Source organism: Condylura cristata, unplaced genomic scaffold, assembly GCF_000260355.1.
Source record: "Condylura cristata isolate star-nosed mole 26May11 unplaced genomic scaffold, ConCri1.0 scaffold00033, whole genome shotgun sequence".
Lineage (NCBI taxonomy): Eukaryota > Metazoa > Chordata > Mammalia > Eulipotyphla > Talpidae > Condylura > Condylura cristata.
Window position 1 is genome coordinate 12,788,569 of NW_004567134.1, and position 16,439 is coordinate 12,805,007.

At 44.9% G+C, this 16,439-nt stretch overlaps 1 protein-coding gene across 1 annotated transcript in view; it reads left to right on the top strand.

Moving 5' to 3' along the window:
- Positions 1–4,211: 4,211 nt before the first annotated feature.
- RAB7A (RAB7A, member RAS oncogene family) overlaps positions 4,212–16,439 on the top strand; it is a 48,296-nt gene continuing 36,068 nt past the window's right edge. The window contains exon 1 of the mRNA XM_004692332.2: positions 4,212–4,431. The gene's annotated coding sequence lies outside the window, so the exon portion shown is untranslated. The remainder of the gene's footprint in view (positions 4,432–16,439) is intronic.

A 16,439-nucleotide genomic window follows, 5' to 3' on the forward strand; every position in this document is an offset into this window, starting at 1 on the left:
AACATGGTATCGCTGGGATCGTTGGCTTAGGGCAGCAACCAGGCCCACATCTTCAGCTCCCCTCACTGATGGCATTGAAGGTAGAGATGATGAGACAGATATGGAGTCCCATTTGTTCTGGGGTTCTATACCGTTATCCTCATGGAGTTCACACTGTCTTTGTCCTCAGCCACATCCAGCTTCTTTACCTCCAAACTGCTGGCCTAGCTGACTGGTAATGATTGATGCTGAGTTCAACGCTGAACACAGAAGCAACGGTCTACGTAGACTGTCTACCAACAACCCCAATGGCTTAAGGTCTAACTTTGGCCATAAACTTCTTATTCTAGTCATTCATGGTCTGGTTAAAATTTTTTCTGGTTAAATCTGGATACACCATTTTTTTCTAGTTGCTGAATTCTTTTATTATTCCACCCTCACTTAAGAAAAGGATATAGATGCTTCTGTATCTTGCTTTATTACTTAACAATATCCTTGGAGAGATTTCCATATCAGTATATGGAGAATTCCCATTCCTTTTTATAGCTACATACTATTCCATTGATTGGGTGCTTCATACTTTATTGAAGCACTTCTGCCTTGATGAAAATGAGTGAAATTTTCATTCAACCCTATCTTTGCCTCAGTCCAATGTATCTAACTGACTCTCTCCGGTTGGATGTGCCACTGAGATTCTTTCTCAGTATGTCCAGACTGAACTTTTCACTCCTAACCTCTTCCAACCTGCCCCCCATAGGATCCAATGTTCTCTTTGTCCCTCTGACCTCTCAAGATCATTCAACAGCACCAGGTTCTGTGTATGTCCCACTCACGTGACAAACTTTTTTTTTTAAGATTTATTTATTTTATGCATACAAGTACTGGGGTACAGGACAGAGGTGCAGGGGTGGTGGTAAGAGGATTCACCGGCACAGAGTGGGGAACAGAACAGGCAGATCTACTGAAACAACTACTGAGGGGAGCAGCATGCAAGACAGGAGAGGTCTGCTGTGCCATGTGGGTCACCTCCCTGGTCGGGGATTGAACTCATGCTGCAGTGGCTGAGGATAGCTTCATAGTGTTATGCTGTAACCTATTGTGCCACTAGTGAGGGCCCTCTTGTGCTATATTTTAGTGGTCAGAGGTAGAAAAGTCCACATAATGGTGATTTAAAAGAATGGGAAGTAGATCATGTATCTCAAAAAGAAAGAGGAGTAAAGAATTATGACCATGGGTAATCTATCATTGGCCATCTTTGGACATAAATTATATCTGTTTTGTGTGCAAAATATACTCATCTCCTTCAGAGGAGTCTAAAAGTCTCATCCCACTATATTGTATGGCTCTTGTAATATAAACTAGGACCGGCAGTAGATAAGTTTCCTCAGTTATGATTCCTCAAGAACAGCTCTTGGAGTACTCTTGACCTGAAGACCTGTAAGTTAGAGACAAGTTTTCTGCTCCCCACAGACCCAACATACAGAAGTGACAAGCATCAAATAGCCATATTTACACTTCTGTTAAAAGAGGGAAATCAGGAGTGACATAGCTACCACTGGGTCATAGCAGCTCTGAAATCCAACTGGGTACATGCTTTTCATTAGTGTTCAACCCTCCTGAGGATGAGGGTTGAAATTCTTAATTTCTCCCTTTGACACCTGGGTTTCTTCTGAGTCATCATTTCTTGTCCATTAATAAATAAATAAATAAAGGTTTGGACCCTCCCTGTTGGTGCAACATGTTAAAGCGCAGCATTATGAAGTTAGCTGCAGCTGCTTCCGTGCAAGTTCAATCCCCAACTAGGAAGATGACCCACACGGTGCAGCAGACCTCGCCTACCTCACCCACTGCTCCCCTCAGTACTGTACTTCGTCCATCTGTCTGTTCTGCTCCCTGCTCTGCCTCTAGTAAATCCTCTCACTATTCCTGCACTTCTGGCCTGTACCCCAGTTCTGTAGGCATAAAGACATCTTAAAAAAAAAAAAAACTACAGGTTTGTATATGAATAGCCTTCTCAGTATGTTTCTTAGAAGTGGGAAGGCTCACAGGTCTCTATTTGAATGCTTTGCCTTCTCTTGAATTCTTTAGTTGGTACTTTATCTTCAAACTAGCATATCGAGTGGTTGCAGGGGTAGAATTACCATAATTCTTGACCCTTGAGACTATTTCCAATTTCCATTCTGCTGAGTACTCAATAAATAGTACTCATTGGGCGCCCACTGTGCCCCATTACATTTTTAAGAATCAGAGGTACAGTAATGAATGAGACCGACAGAAAATAACTCCTGTGGAGCTGTGGGTCTAGAAGAAGAGATGGACAATAAGAGATTAAGTAGGCAATAAAAAGAAACAAAATCATAGTAAGGAGGCAAGCAAGAGGGTGTTTTATGCATGCTGTTGATAGAAAGAGAACTTAAGTTTAAATGGGAAAGGCCATTTTTGCTAAGGAGATGACATTTAAGTTAAAACCCAAGTAAAGTGGAGGACTCGCCATGCAGGTAGCTGGAGGAAGATATTTCCAAACCAAGAAATACAACTGCAAAAGCCTCGGTTTTATATATATACCTTCTGTCAAAGCAATACAGTTTGAGCAGATTGATGAGGTCAGAGAGGTATTTGAGGACCAGAGAGGGTAGGATTTTTTCCTTGTAAAGTCTTTTATAAGGAGCAAGAGGAGACATGATTTGGTATTTTCATAGAATTATTCTGGCTGCTGTTTTCACAACTGGTGGGACAAAAATAGAAGCAGGAAACCAAGGTCGTTGTAATAGTCTATGTGAGAAATGATGGAGATTCAGACCAGGTTGTAGCAGCAAAAATTGCCAGAAGTTATGTTCTGGATATATTGAAGCATGGATGAGGAATGCGAGAGAGAAGGCAGTTGAAATCCTTTCCTAGGAGAGCTGTAACAAATTACCACAAGCTTGGTGGCTTAAAACAACAGAAATGTATTGTCTCAAATTGGAAGTCCAAAAGCAAGACGACTTCTCCTCCCTTCCCTTCCGGCTTCTAGTGGCTCTCAACATTCCCTGACGTGTTGCTATTGACTCCAATGTCTAAGGCCATCTTCTCCCAGAGTTTTCTTCTCTATCTGTATTCTGAGTCGTTGGATTTAGAGTCCATTATGATAAACCACAATGATTTCAGCCTTGAAACTCTTAGAGTATCTGTAAGTAAGTATATATGCAAATACCCTTTTTCCAATTTGAGATACGCAGGTTCCAGGACATATATCATTTTGGGGGTCCCTATTAAAACCAGTACAGAAGTAAAGAATGATTTCAAGGTTTTTGGAGCATGTAGTTGACAGAATAGTGTTTGTATGAGCCACGGCAGCAAAGAACGGTGAGAAGTAAATGATGTCGAATGGAGATAAAGTTATAAGTGTATATTAAATAATTCAGATGAGGCTTGTGCGTGGTAGAGTGCCTCCCTGCCCCCTAAGAGCTCGGCAGGATACAACTTTATTAAAAGTCTTTTAATATTCAATTAAGAGAACCTTGAACTCGTCTCCATTTCCTTGAGCTATCTTTTGCTACAGGAAGTGTTTCGGTAACTTCTAACTTACCTCTGTGTTTCTGGCACCCTGCCACAACATTGCTGATGTCACATGCAGTGGCTGGAAAGACCACCACCTTGGCATCAAACAGTCGTTTGCAACCGTTACCTCTTACTGCGTGAACTAGGACAAGTGACCCGCGCTGGACCTCAGTTCCCTATTTGCAAAATAATCTTTCCTTGAAAAAAGGAGAAGTGGAAGATCTAAAGATGCACAGCAGATGCTCAGTAAATAAAGGTGTCCTTCACCCCACTGTTAGGTTTGTCACATATCCCCTCTCTTGTCTCTCTCTACTCAAGAGGTCTCCCTAAGAAAGCCCATTCCTAGAGTAAGCTTTGTTGATCCTGCAGAACAGGGGGCACACAGAGCACTCTTGGTTGACTGCTCCGTGCCTTCTGGAGCGGAACGCTACCGGAAGGGCCAGTTTAGCTTCCTCCTCTCCTTCCGTCATTTCGGGGGAAACGGGGAACCGCTGAAGCACTGGTCTGTGGGTTCAACATGGTGTCGTCCCGCTCCTTGTACGGTGCTCAAAGATGGCGGCCGCCACCCGGGAGCAGACATGTTGGCACCACGTGACGCAGACCCAGGCCGGGGGCGACCGGAACGTGACGCCGGTGGAGGCGGGGCTTGTCCCCGGCAGCCTCGGCGTCGAGCGTCTCGTGACAGGTACTTCCGCTCGGGGCGGTGGCGGTGGCGGAAGTGGGAGCGGAGCCCGAGTCTTGGCCATAAAGCCAGAGGCGGCGGCGGCGGCGGCGTTGGAGGCCGGGAGCGAGCCGAGGAGTCCGCTGGGCCCGGAACTGGGAGTTCTCCTGTGCCCCGTCCGCCCTTTATCTCGTCTTCGGCGGGAGCCCTCGCGACGCGCCCGGCCAGGAGCCCCGAGCGGAGCGGCCGCGGTAAGCAGCGGCCCAGCCCGGCTGGCGGCCTGGTCCCATCCCCCTCCTCGAGTCCTCGGCCGCCAGGGCCGTCCCTCTCTTGGGCAGGCGCTGGGTCCGGCTCGGGCCTCGCGGGGAGGCTTGCATCACTGATGACCCTGGCGCAGGCCGGCACCGCGCCCGGCCGGGGACCGGTCAGAGGTCCCCCGGGTAACCTCTGGTCGGGCTGCGGACCCCAGGCCGGCGGTCACCGACGCCCTCTTTACTGGTGGCGCCCGCACCCGAGCCCGGGGGCTGGGGGGGGAGGTGTGCTTTTGCTTTGGGTGACCACTGGGCACTGAGGGCCCTGCGCCGCGGCGGGACGCGCCGGCCGATTGAGTTCCTTGGGGTGTCGGAGCCGGCCCCTCCTTCGGCGGTGTCGGGCTCGCTGGCCCGGGCGCCGCCGCCCTCTTAGGCTTTGGTGACAGGCTCCCGGGGTTGAGCCACGTTCTGATCTGTCTCTTCACTCGAAGAGATTGACCCTGTTGGTGAGAGGCTCCCTGACGGCGACTGAGTGGAGGCATAGTCAGGTGACGTGAGCTGGGCTCCCCTCAAAACATTTGTACGGGAGTGAGACGCCTCTGGCTCTGGGGCACAAGGAGCTTTTTTTTGACCCTAAGCACGTTATGGTAAATGCTGGAAGTTTTCAAACTTCTTGGGAGAAAGTCGGTGGCTGACTGTAGAGCTGTGTTTGAATATCGTTCCTCTCGCTGCGTTCATTTCGACTTGGTCCAGGTACAATCCTGGCTCGGAAAAGTGGGAATAAATTGAGAATAGTGACGGCGAACATTTCAGCGGTAGTTGTAGGCTGGGCAGCTTCGTAAGACCTTTACACAGATGTTTAATCCTCAAAACAATCTACTGAAGTTCCACCACTGCTCCCACTTATAGTTAGGGATATAGAAGAACAGAGAAGGAAGTCATTTATCCAAGGTCACACAGCTGATAATTACAGAGTGGAAGAGTCAAGCCCACTCATTCAGACTGGGCAGCACTGCTCAGGTCGGCGGCTAGCTTTACTTTCAGATGCCTCTGAGAGTTGTGATTTATTTTTGCCACCTGATATCTACTGCTCTTCCTCCTTTCTTTCCAGTGGTGTCATTTGAAAACCTCTTCTAGTAGCATTAGTTCTGCCTTAAAGCCAGTAGCTATTCTGTTTGCAGGTTTGAGTTTTAACATAGTTTTGCTGTGTGCTATTAAATAGGAATTCTTGAATTCAGGCAAAGTACTGAACTGAGATTTGAAATTTTTTATTGCCCAAATCTTTTGTCAGATGAGTTAGACTGGGCAATCCTCCCACGTGAACCTTCCTTAAAGTCTATAGAGTGTCCAAGCAGTTGGTTGGTTGCTGTTGCAAATACTGTATCTTCTCTTTGGATTCCAAAAGAACAGGCTCTTGTCTCTTCCTTGTGACTTAAGCAGCTGATTAAGCCGCATGACTTCTCATCCATGGATTAATAAGGTCTCCTACTAGTATGTTTCTCTTTTTAGATTTGGGAGAGTTTATTCAGGCTTGAATCTTAGAACTGGAAAATGAGTTGTGAGTACTTCTGAAGATAACAGCTCAGGCTGAAATAAAGCTTAGTGCTTACAACCCTGTTGTGTTCTGATCCCTTTTTTAAGTTTGCTACCATAATCTGATACATATGAGTAACAAGTATTGGAGTCTTAGGTAGCCTTCAGCAATGTTTGTGTTTAGAGGACAATAATGATGAGCAGTTTTTCGTTCATCAAATGTTTTGCATAGCTGCCGTGGACCAGGTATTGCTGAATATTGACTCAGGGACATAGGCTTGGCTTCTGTCCTCAAGGATTTTAAAAATGGTGAGTGATCGTGGTCAGGACTCCTACTGGGAATGACTTGGAGGTACAACTTGAGGCTTTTGGAAAGAGAAGTTATTTCTGATGTCCTCATGTGAATCCATAGTAATCAGACCATCTGTTCTGGGTACCTTTAAGGCTTTGCTCATTTTTACATTTTTTGTGGATTGCTCTTGGAAAGAGTTTAGAAGATAATAGTACAGATTCTTATTGATGATGTCTTTTGAAGCGTAACCTTCAGCACTAAATTTGTTCTTTTGCTCTGGTGGTATTTTTTTGTTCACTCAAAAGGGAAGCTGTGTGGTTGCCAGTTTGTTAGCTGTTACAGGGCTGTTCGCGCAAGGGCACATGTTGGCATGCTGGAATTTTTTTCAGCTTATGAAGAAAGTTTAATGTACTGCCTACCAGTCAGAGCACCAAAGCCATACTAGATAAAACCCCATAACATCCATCTCCCGGAAAGGCTCTGGCTCCCCTTAAAGTGGGTGTGTGCCACACGTGACATGGAACTGCATGAGTAAACAAACAAAGGGGTGCAATGTAGGAGAAGGGACTCTCAAAAGATTTGATTAGTGTTCCTCTCCAAGTAATTGTTAGCAGCCTTTTGGGCCTTGTCTGTCTGTGTGCGTCTGCGCGTGTGTGGGTGGACCTGGGCCAACACCCCCACGCCCAACACAGCAAGCACTGCTTTACAGGAAAGCGTGGCTTTGAATCAGATTCCTGTCCCTGCGCCAAGTGAAGCAAAAATGTTTTGATTATGTGATTAGCTTTTAATGAATTTCCAAAGAGACAGCGCTGTTGACTTCTTTGCGCTTACTGTCGGCGCTGCCTCTGCACAAAGGCGGGCGGACGCAGAGCGCTCAGTTCATGATAGCAGTCTCACGTGCTGCGCTGTTCCCGCTGAGATCCGTGCGCATCCTAACGCCCGCCCTTTGATAAGTTGTCTGATTCTTCTTATATATAATTCAACAGATGTGACTGAGATGACTTGGATGGGGAGCCGTTGGCAGGGTTTTCAGGGTTTGCCCTGAGTAAGGCTAAACAGTGGTTCCCCTTGACACTCAAGTCGCCCACTGAAGGAAACAGAACTCTGGACATTAGTTGCTGTCCCCCACTTCCCGCAGTCCCCCCTCAAATGGGAGGCTTACTGGCTTTTTGCTGACTCTTCCCTCCCATGTAAGGTTGTCTCTGTGTCCTCAGGCATCCCTTTCTGTGTGTTATCAAACACTTATCTGTTAGCATCATCTAATAGAGCTTTACGTTCCTGTCTGCAGTTTGCTGCAGAAACAGTGTGCAGTGTGTTCATCTCTTCAGTTATTTTTTGTTCCTGTAGCCTCTGTGTATGACATCAAACATGAAAAAATAGTTGCATTTTATTTAACAATTTCTTAGTGGTGATGTGGTCTGCGTGATTTGTGAGTCAAAGGTAAAAGCCATGTAGTAGGTGAAATCAGAACAGGCCTCTAAGCAGTGTTTCTGACTAGTTTCAGTTTTAGTACTCCCAGGCTGTGATTTCAAAAAACAAATTTAAGAATAGCTACTTAAAATGTCTCTGTGGGGGAGGAAGAGAGCCTGGGAGTTGGTCCCAGTACAACACGCTTGCTTGAAGATGCCGTGCTCGAGGCAGGGAGCCTCAAGCCTCGCCCTGGCTCTGTTTTGGTGATGTCATCACTGCTGTGGCGATCAGTCTGACTGATTCCCTTGTCCCTTTCGCCTGGGACTGCTTGCTGTGCCGACAGAGCAAACTTGAGAAAGCCTATGAAGGGAGGCCTGGGAGCCGGGGCGCGTAGGGATGAGTGACCTTGTCGGGCTTGTTGGGTGCTATATGGGGAGGGAGCTTCTGTTTTCCCTGACCCTTTCAAGTAAAGATGCTGGCTTCTGGTACTGGCGTTGCTGGAGTTACCCAGTGCCACCAAGGACGCCTTTAAAAGTTACATTGTGAAGTCAGTGATTTCTCATGGTTGTGGATGATTTTAATTAAAAATTAACTTATTTTATAGAGTGCTGTTTGAGAGTTCAACAAAATACTATGAATTAGCCTTTAAAAAACCACAATCTCAACAACATAGGGCTTATGAAAAAATAGCATCTCGATTATATACTAATAATGTGTGGCATTTAGTCAGTGTTCTAACAACTCTCCAAGACTTAGAGGTCTGGGGACCCCCATCCCCAAATAATTTTGGGTCTTCTAGGCAGACCTCTGTTAAATCCTCTGACCTATGCCATTTAATTGACAGTTATTAAAGAGCATTAAATGCTTTGTAGAAATTTTTCTATACAGTATTTGCTTTTGAATGTCTGTTATTATTTGTGTAGTGCTAGCAATTTACATGGGATTTCATTGGTGCTCACAGCAACTCCTAACCTCAAACTTAGTGGGTGGCCGGCCAGTTGTTTATTTTTGCTCCAGATAGCTGAGACTGGGCTACTGAGAGCTCCAGCTTCTAGGACCAATCTAGGTCTGTAGAAAACAGCGAGCTGCCCTTTCTGATGCTCTTTTGAATACACATGATGGCCTTTAAAAATCTCTTTCTTCATTACCTTTATTTAAAATGACATTTCTTGGACCCTCCCTGGTGGCTCAAGGGTTTAGAGTGCAGCACTGTGAAGCTAGTGGTAGCTGCCTCATCATCAGTTCGATCCCTCGCCAGGGAGCTGACTCACACGGCACAGCAGACCTCTCCTGTCTCGCCCGCTGCTCCCCTCAGCAGTGTACTTCGTCGATCTGCCTGTTCTGCTCTCACTCTGTCTCTGGTGAAGTTTCTCACCGCCCCTGCACCTCTGGCCTGTCCTGAGTTCTGTAGGCATAAATAAATAAATCTTTTAATAAATAAATAGACATTTCTCTTTTGCTGATTCCATACTATCCAGAGAAAGACATATGTGTTCACTGGTTTTCTTTCTGTGAATGTATACTTTAATACCTTCCTTTAATGAAATTGAACCCGACTTCATTGACAATGTAAGTGTGGGATGGTGTGGATCCTTTGACCTGTGAGACCTCTCCTGACCGAGTCTCGATAATAAGAAGCTGGAGGTCATCTCCTGGGAGTCATGAGACTGATGACATATTTCAAATGTTTAATGTCAGCAGGTGAAGAACTTGATGGTTTATTTGTCACGGTGACACCAGATAGGTTAAATGCCCTCTAATCATTATTTTTCACTTATGGTTGCCCTTATTTTAAAGTCATTTGTCATTGTATATTTTAGTAAACTTTTAATTTGAAGTAGAACATAGATAGAAAAGTGCATGCGTAATGGACAGCTTGGAGAATTGCCATAAATTTAGCTGCTCCTATGTGCCTTCTTCAAGTTATAGCCCCTTCTAGCCAGAGTAGTGAGTCTGCTGATACTGTGGTTTTATCTGATTTGGATTTTGTGTAAGTGGAATCATACACTCTTTGGTACTTGTTTTTGTTTTGACTTGTTTGTGAGATACTGTGTTTAGTGCAGTTACATCCATTTTATTGTTCAATACTGTTCCATTGTGTGATGTACTGTAATGCATTTACTGAATTATTGATAGGCACTTGGGTGGTTGGTAGTTTAGAAATAATGCTGTATGAATATTCTTACTTGTCTATGTCTTCTGAGGTGTACGCATTTCTGTTCAGTTAACACTGTGGCGTGGAGAGGCTGAGTTACAGAGTATGTATCTGTAAGTTTGGTAGAGCAACTGTTTGCCACAGGCTGGGTGAATTAAACAACAGAAATTTAATTTTGTCATAATTCTGTAGACTCTTGAGTCTGAGGTCAAGACTTTTGGGGATTGCTTTTTCCTCAGGCCCTCTCCATGACTCATGGACAGCTACCTCTCTCTGTCTTCCATGGTTTCTCCACTGTGCATGTTCGTGTCCTCAACCTGTCTTAAAAGAAAATTGTCATTGGGTCAGGGTCCACCCTCATGACTTCATTTAACTGTAATTCTCTAATGGTCCTATCTGCAAATACAGTCATATTCTGAGGTACTAGGAATTAGGATTTCAACCTGATGGGGGGTAATGGGAAGCAATTTGTCCCCTAAGATTATCTGTTGTTACACTTGGTGGACACTGCTAGTTTTCAAGAGTTTGAGATATTCCACATCTTTGTTAACACTGGTTATTTTCTGTTTTACAGCTATTTCCTTGAGGTGAGGTTGTTTTTGGAGCCAAATGTGCCATAGTTTGAGATCCTCTCCTGTAAATGTTATTTCATCAGCTGGAGTTGGGGAAGCAGAGTGGCTTCAGTTTAAGTCACCAGTTAGCCCTCCGTTGTTGCCCTCACATCTTACTTTTTGTGTTTCCAATCTGGGCCCATACCTAGTGGGAGAATTGTCTCAAACTGTCTATTGTGAGGTATAAATCTAGCCATACACGTTAGTGTTTGCATTCAGACAGTTCTTTGGCCTGACACTTGAATCCCTAAAATACTAGATTTCCTCATAGATGTGCTAGAAATAGGCTGTTTTGCGTGTTCTGAAGGGCCATTTGGGTATCGGTTGGTGTTTGACCTGCGGCTTTTTGGCTGAGTCATCTCAGCCTTGTATATCCACTTTAGACCTTAGTTTGGTGGGAATAATAATATATAACTTTCTCCTCTATTTTAAAGTTTTTGAGGGCAGGGATGAATCCTTATGCTACAATAGATCTTGAAATATTATTTAGTAAACTTAAACAATTTTTTCCACTTTTTAAAAGATTTATTTATGCATACGAGAGCTGGGGTGTAGGCCAGAAGTGCAGGGTGGGACTGGGGGATTCCTCAGAGACAGAATGGGAGCAGAACAGGTGGATCTACTGAAATACACTGCTGAGAGGGGGTCAGTGGGTGAGACCAGAGAGGTCTGCTGCACCATGTGGGTCACCCTCCTGGCCAGTGATGTAGTAAATCTAGTGCTGCAGTGGCTGGAGATACTCAACCTCTTGCATCACCAGAGAGACCCAACAGTTTTTCCATTTCTACCCTAGCTCCTGTAAGTAAGTGCACTTCTGGATCATGATTAGTATGTATAGCTTTCCTGATGATAAACTTTGTGTTCTGTATTCATTGGACAGGTTTTAATTGTCCAGTATAAGAAAACACTGCTGCCAGCTGGGGGAACAATAAAAAGAGAGCACTGGGGGTTTAGGAGTAATTATAAAACAGATCAGATGAGTCATAAAAATAGCTTGAAGAAAATGCCATGGTTGTTCAGCAACTGAGTTAGGTAGGTGCTGAGTGGATTTTTTGATAAGCTAGTAGAAAGGGGAGGCTTGGACTTGGGAAAGCCTGCAAGTTGGAAGCAACTCCATGAGCAGATGTGTGCAGGTAGGGAACAGTCAGGCCATCGAGGGGCTGCAGTGCTTGGGTTTGGGAATGAGTGTGTTGGAAACTGGATTGCAGGGAGGAGAGGAGAGCAGGCCTCCTGCCACCATGAAGAGTTTCTGTTTCACAAAGAGATGCTTCACTAGATGATACAAGGGTAGATGGGGCATAATCCTCTCATTTGCGCCTCACAACCCTGTTGAGTAAGATAGGTGATATCTCAAGTATGAATAAGGACATGACATCGATGTGATTTGCCTAGGGAAAAACACATTAAGAGATTAATGGGGCTACATGTACTGAAATTCAGTTATTATGCTTAACATCTTTAAGGAGTTGCTTCCTCAGAAGTGCTTTTAACACAGGGTAAAAGTAGGAGCTGGTCTTAGGACGGGATGGAGAAAGAGTAGTTAGTTTTGTTAGTTTTTCTCCCTAGCCAGCTAGCCCACCGTGGGCTCCTCTTTACAGCTTGTGGGCAGCCTGTTTTACTGGGTGAATGCTTGAGATAGATAGCCCAGTGTTGACAGCAAAAGTGTTGACCTATTGAATGTAATGCTATGTAATTGTTTTTACCAGCTCTATACTCTCTAGATAGCTAAAGAAAATAGAAAAAGAGAAAGTATCATCTTCCTGGTCTCGGTACTAAGAACTTTTGCTCTTGGTTGGGTACCTGCATCTAGAAAGCTCTGAAAACACAATATTCAAGCATCTGTTGGTCTAGGCTGCAAAGTCCCCTTAACACAAGAATTGCTCTTCAAGGAACAGGCCAGTGGTAAATGTTGTTTTAGTTTCTTTCTCTATTTCCCATGAAGTGATGCCTGAAACAAAGTATCTACATGAGCAGCCTCTTCACATTTTGTAACTTAGCTGCTACCTTGTTTAAGTTTCACACCTCAAGCCAAGCTGCAGAGACAGCGTGAAGGGACAGGTTCAGTGTCAGGGAAACCCTCAACCCTGACACACACACGCACACACACACACACACACACACCCATGAGGGTGGAGCCAACATTAATATTCCAAGTTTACACACACACACACACACACACACACACACCCATGAGGGTGGAGCCAACATTAATATTCCAAGTTGGTAGATGATGTTTCTTCAGCCCTAACAGTGGTGAGAATAAGTATTTTCCATGGAAAAACAGTCTCTGTGACTTTTGTCCTTCACTGTTGTGTTTTGTTTTCATTAAGATGAAGCCTTCACTGTTCTGTTTCTTTTGAATTGTAACTTTACGCTTAGTGAACTTCAGACAGTCTCAGTTGATTAGACTCTGCTACTCTGTAGTAGTAAAGTAACCTCCAAATGACTGAAACATAGGAAGCATACTGTGCACCTGTCTTCCAGGGGCTCCCCACATCATTCTTACTCCAGCTGAGGAACAGCCATGATAGGGAATGTTGTTGCTTGTCATGGCAAAGTAAAAAAGGGCTGTGGGAGGGTCTTAACTCCAGAAACTGCATCGCTAGCCCAGAAATGACTTTTCTTTCTGCTTGAAAAACTCACAGACCATCACACTACAAGAGACCAAAAAGTGTGAGTCTGAGGACCTGAAACATACAGTAGGAAACATTTGGGAAATGTATTGCCTTGTTGTAATTAGGTAATAGCTGTTAGGGGAAAGAATGCCTCACTTGGAGATTCTTATTTCAGTCAGTGGTAATTTAAATGTTAAGGGATACCAAGTTGCCCATCACCTTTAATCACAAATCACCTTCCCATCTAAGAAATCTGTTTGTTTAAAGTAAGTGTGACAATTTCAGTTGATGTACTGTAAAATATCCTTTGCAAGAAGTATGTGTGAAAGAAACGATGGAATCTGAATCGCCCTCTCTCGCTTTCACATGTTCAGTGCTGGAGTTCTGTAGATTTCTTACTGATCCCTCATACCACAGCTGCCACGATCTCCCCACGTACAAAGCAGGTCTTTAAGAGCAGATAGTCTTCCATACCCCACACCCCCAGAACTGGTTGGTTTTATCGTTTCAGTAGCAAAGAGCTGGAAAATGTCCGGCACACAAAGGGCAGAACCTGACCCAAGACCTAGGATGCATCTCTACACCTCCGGGGGTGTGGTGGCCTCTGCAGGGTTTAAGGCAAAGGGGTGAAAAGAAAGTAAGAGCCCAAGCCCACTCCCCAGAGACCCTGCTGTGTCTCCATGAGCAGGTGGGGAAGATACAGTTTAAGGATCAAGCATCAGAGCACATTCAGGTCTTGTGGAGTGTGTGGAGGGCCCAGAGGCTGAGGGGGTTGTTAGTGGTGCATGCAGCCTGTGGATTTTGCCCATTATGGTTCTGCACAAAGTTCTGTCTGTTCATTCCCTGCTTTCTCCACAAGGAGCTGCACAGGGAGATGGCTGCTCAGGTGAGGGAGGCTAGTACTCAGAGAGGAAAAGGGTTCTCTGAGTTGGTGACTGCAGGACCCAGCTGTTCCTCCCGCAGCTGGCACTGATGGCATCTTAACCAGGCATAGCACTCCGCGGGCACGGCCATGGGGGCTGTGCTCTCCTGGTGCTGCTGCTTCAGTGACTAGCTGTAGGCAGTGGCCGTGGAGCCGCCGTGGCCCAGACCAGATGGTCTGAAATACTTCCAGATCCTGTGCTCCACTGACCACAGAGCCTACTTTACCCCATGGCATTAGTTTCTGATGGCACAAGTTGTCTTCAGCTTGTCTTCCTGCTGTATCCTTTTGATGAAAGCTCCATTTTGAGCTGCTTTACTTTTCTTTTCTTTATCATACGTTGTTTCTTGCTTTTTTCAGCTAGGTTCCTGCCTTCATGTCTGTGTTCTGTCTGTTGGCATCCTGTCTGAGGTACCATCAGGTGCGTGTCCGTGTCCACTCCCCTTCTCCCCCACCCCATTTCCCCTTTACTCAGGGCGGCAACGGTTTATAACACTGCACAAGACTTCTGGGACTAGTTTCAAACCTCAGGCATATGTTACCTACCACACCCACTGTCAGAATATCACAGTCCTTTACCCTGGGCCTCACGACAGCTTTGTTTTCAAGCCTACTCAGCCCATACATCATTCAGTAAGTACCTATGATGGCCACAGACGATTTTGTATTGTGGGTTTTATTTGTATCTTATCTACCCTAGGACAGGGTCTTCAGGGTAGGTCCTAGACTGATTTGTTTTTCCCCAAAAGTTAACCATTTGAAAGAGCTGAAAATTCCTTGAGTGATCTTTGAAACATATTTACATATATCTGTTGTGTTCCTGCTTTAAAAGAAAATAAAGATACCTGTAAATTCCTCCCACTGTTTAAATCACTAGGCCAGAAACTATAGAATTGTAGACTTCCTTAAACAGGGCCACAATATGGTTCTCAAGTGGGTTACTAATAAGCTTTGATTTCTACTTCCTAAAATTGAGGGTGCTGGGTTAGGTATCCTCAAGAATCTGCTGTATTTTGACTTTCTTTGGCTCTTGGTCATACAGCAGTGACTTTTGCAATATCCTAACTGGAGAGATGATATATCAGAAACTTAAAGGATCCTTTTAGCCATTTCAGACACCGTCATCTTTACAAAGCCCTGCTTATTCACTTGTTTATGAGGAGCAAAGGTGACTTCCTTGTTAGGCAGTCAGGTTTTCCCTAAATGTACTTGTTTCTAAAGCACAGAAACAGTCTAGAAGTCCTTTAAAAAAAAAAAAGATTTATTTATTTATGCATACAGAATTGAGGTACAGGTCAGAGGTGCAGGGGCAGTGAGAGGATTAACCAGAGACGGAGTGGGGAGCAGAACAGGCAGATCAATGAAGTATACTACTGAGGGGAGCAGCGGGTGAGAGCGGGCAAGACAGGAAAGGTCTGCTGCGCTATGTGGGTCACCTCCAGGGCCAGGGATCAAACTCACACTGAAGCCTCTGTGGCCAGCTTGCAATGCTGCATCCTAACCTGTTGCACCACCAGAGAGGGCCCAGTCTAGAAGTCCTAAAGTAATTAGTTCTAAATCAACCTTCTGGATAATTTGGTACTATAATTTCAAACATGTGTTTTTATATTTAAACGACATCATACAAAATATACTCTTCTGTATAATTTTTTTTAAGATTATTTATTCATACAGAACTGGGGTACAGGCCAGAGATGCGGAGGGTGAGAGGATTCACCAGGGACAGAGTGGGGAGCAGAACAGGCAGATCGACGAAGTACACTGCTGAGGGGAGCAGCGGGCGGGTCAGGAGAGGTCTGCTGCGCCATGTGGTCACCTCCGGGGCAGGCGGAAGTGGCTTTATCCCGCTGCGCCACCAGGGAGGGCCTCTTCTGTGTAATTTTACTTATTTTTGTTTATTTATGCATACAAGAACTGGGATGTAGGCTAGAGGTGTGTGGGGGGGGCGGGACAGGGAGGATTCACCAGAAACGAGAATGGGGAACAGAACAGGCAGGTTGACTGACATACACTGCTGAGGGGAGCAGCAGGCAAGACAGGAGAGGTCTGCTGCACCTGTGGGTCAGCTCCCTGGCCGGGGATGGAACTGTGCTCCAGTGGCTGCTGCTAGCTTCATAGTGTTGCGCTGTAACCTCTTGTGCCACCAGGGAGGTTCTATATAACTTGCTTTTTAATAATCATACTTCTTTGCCAACATATACTGTTTTTGACACATGTGTAACAACACATTAACCATATAATCTACCCATCCTCTCTGTGAACCTTTTCAGTTATTTAAAACTTTTCTTTGTTAAGAAAACTTTAATGTATGTTCCTTTATGATCATTTCCTTAAAAATTAAGTGATTGTATGTACATACAATTTGGTATGCATTGCCAAACTGCTTTCAGGAAGGCTGTGTACTCACATAAAAAAGAATTCTATTTTTGTAGTTTCAAATTGTTAATTTTTAAAATAGTTGCCATAAATA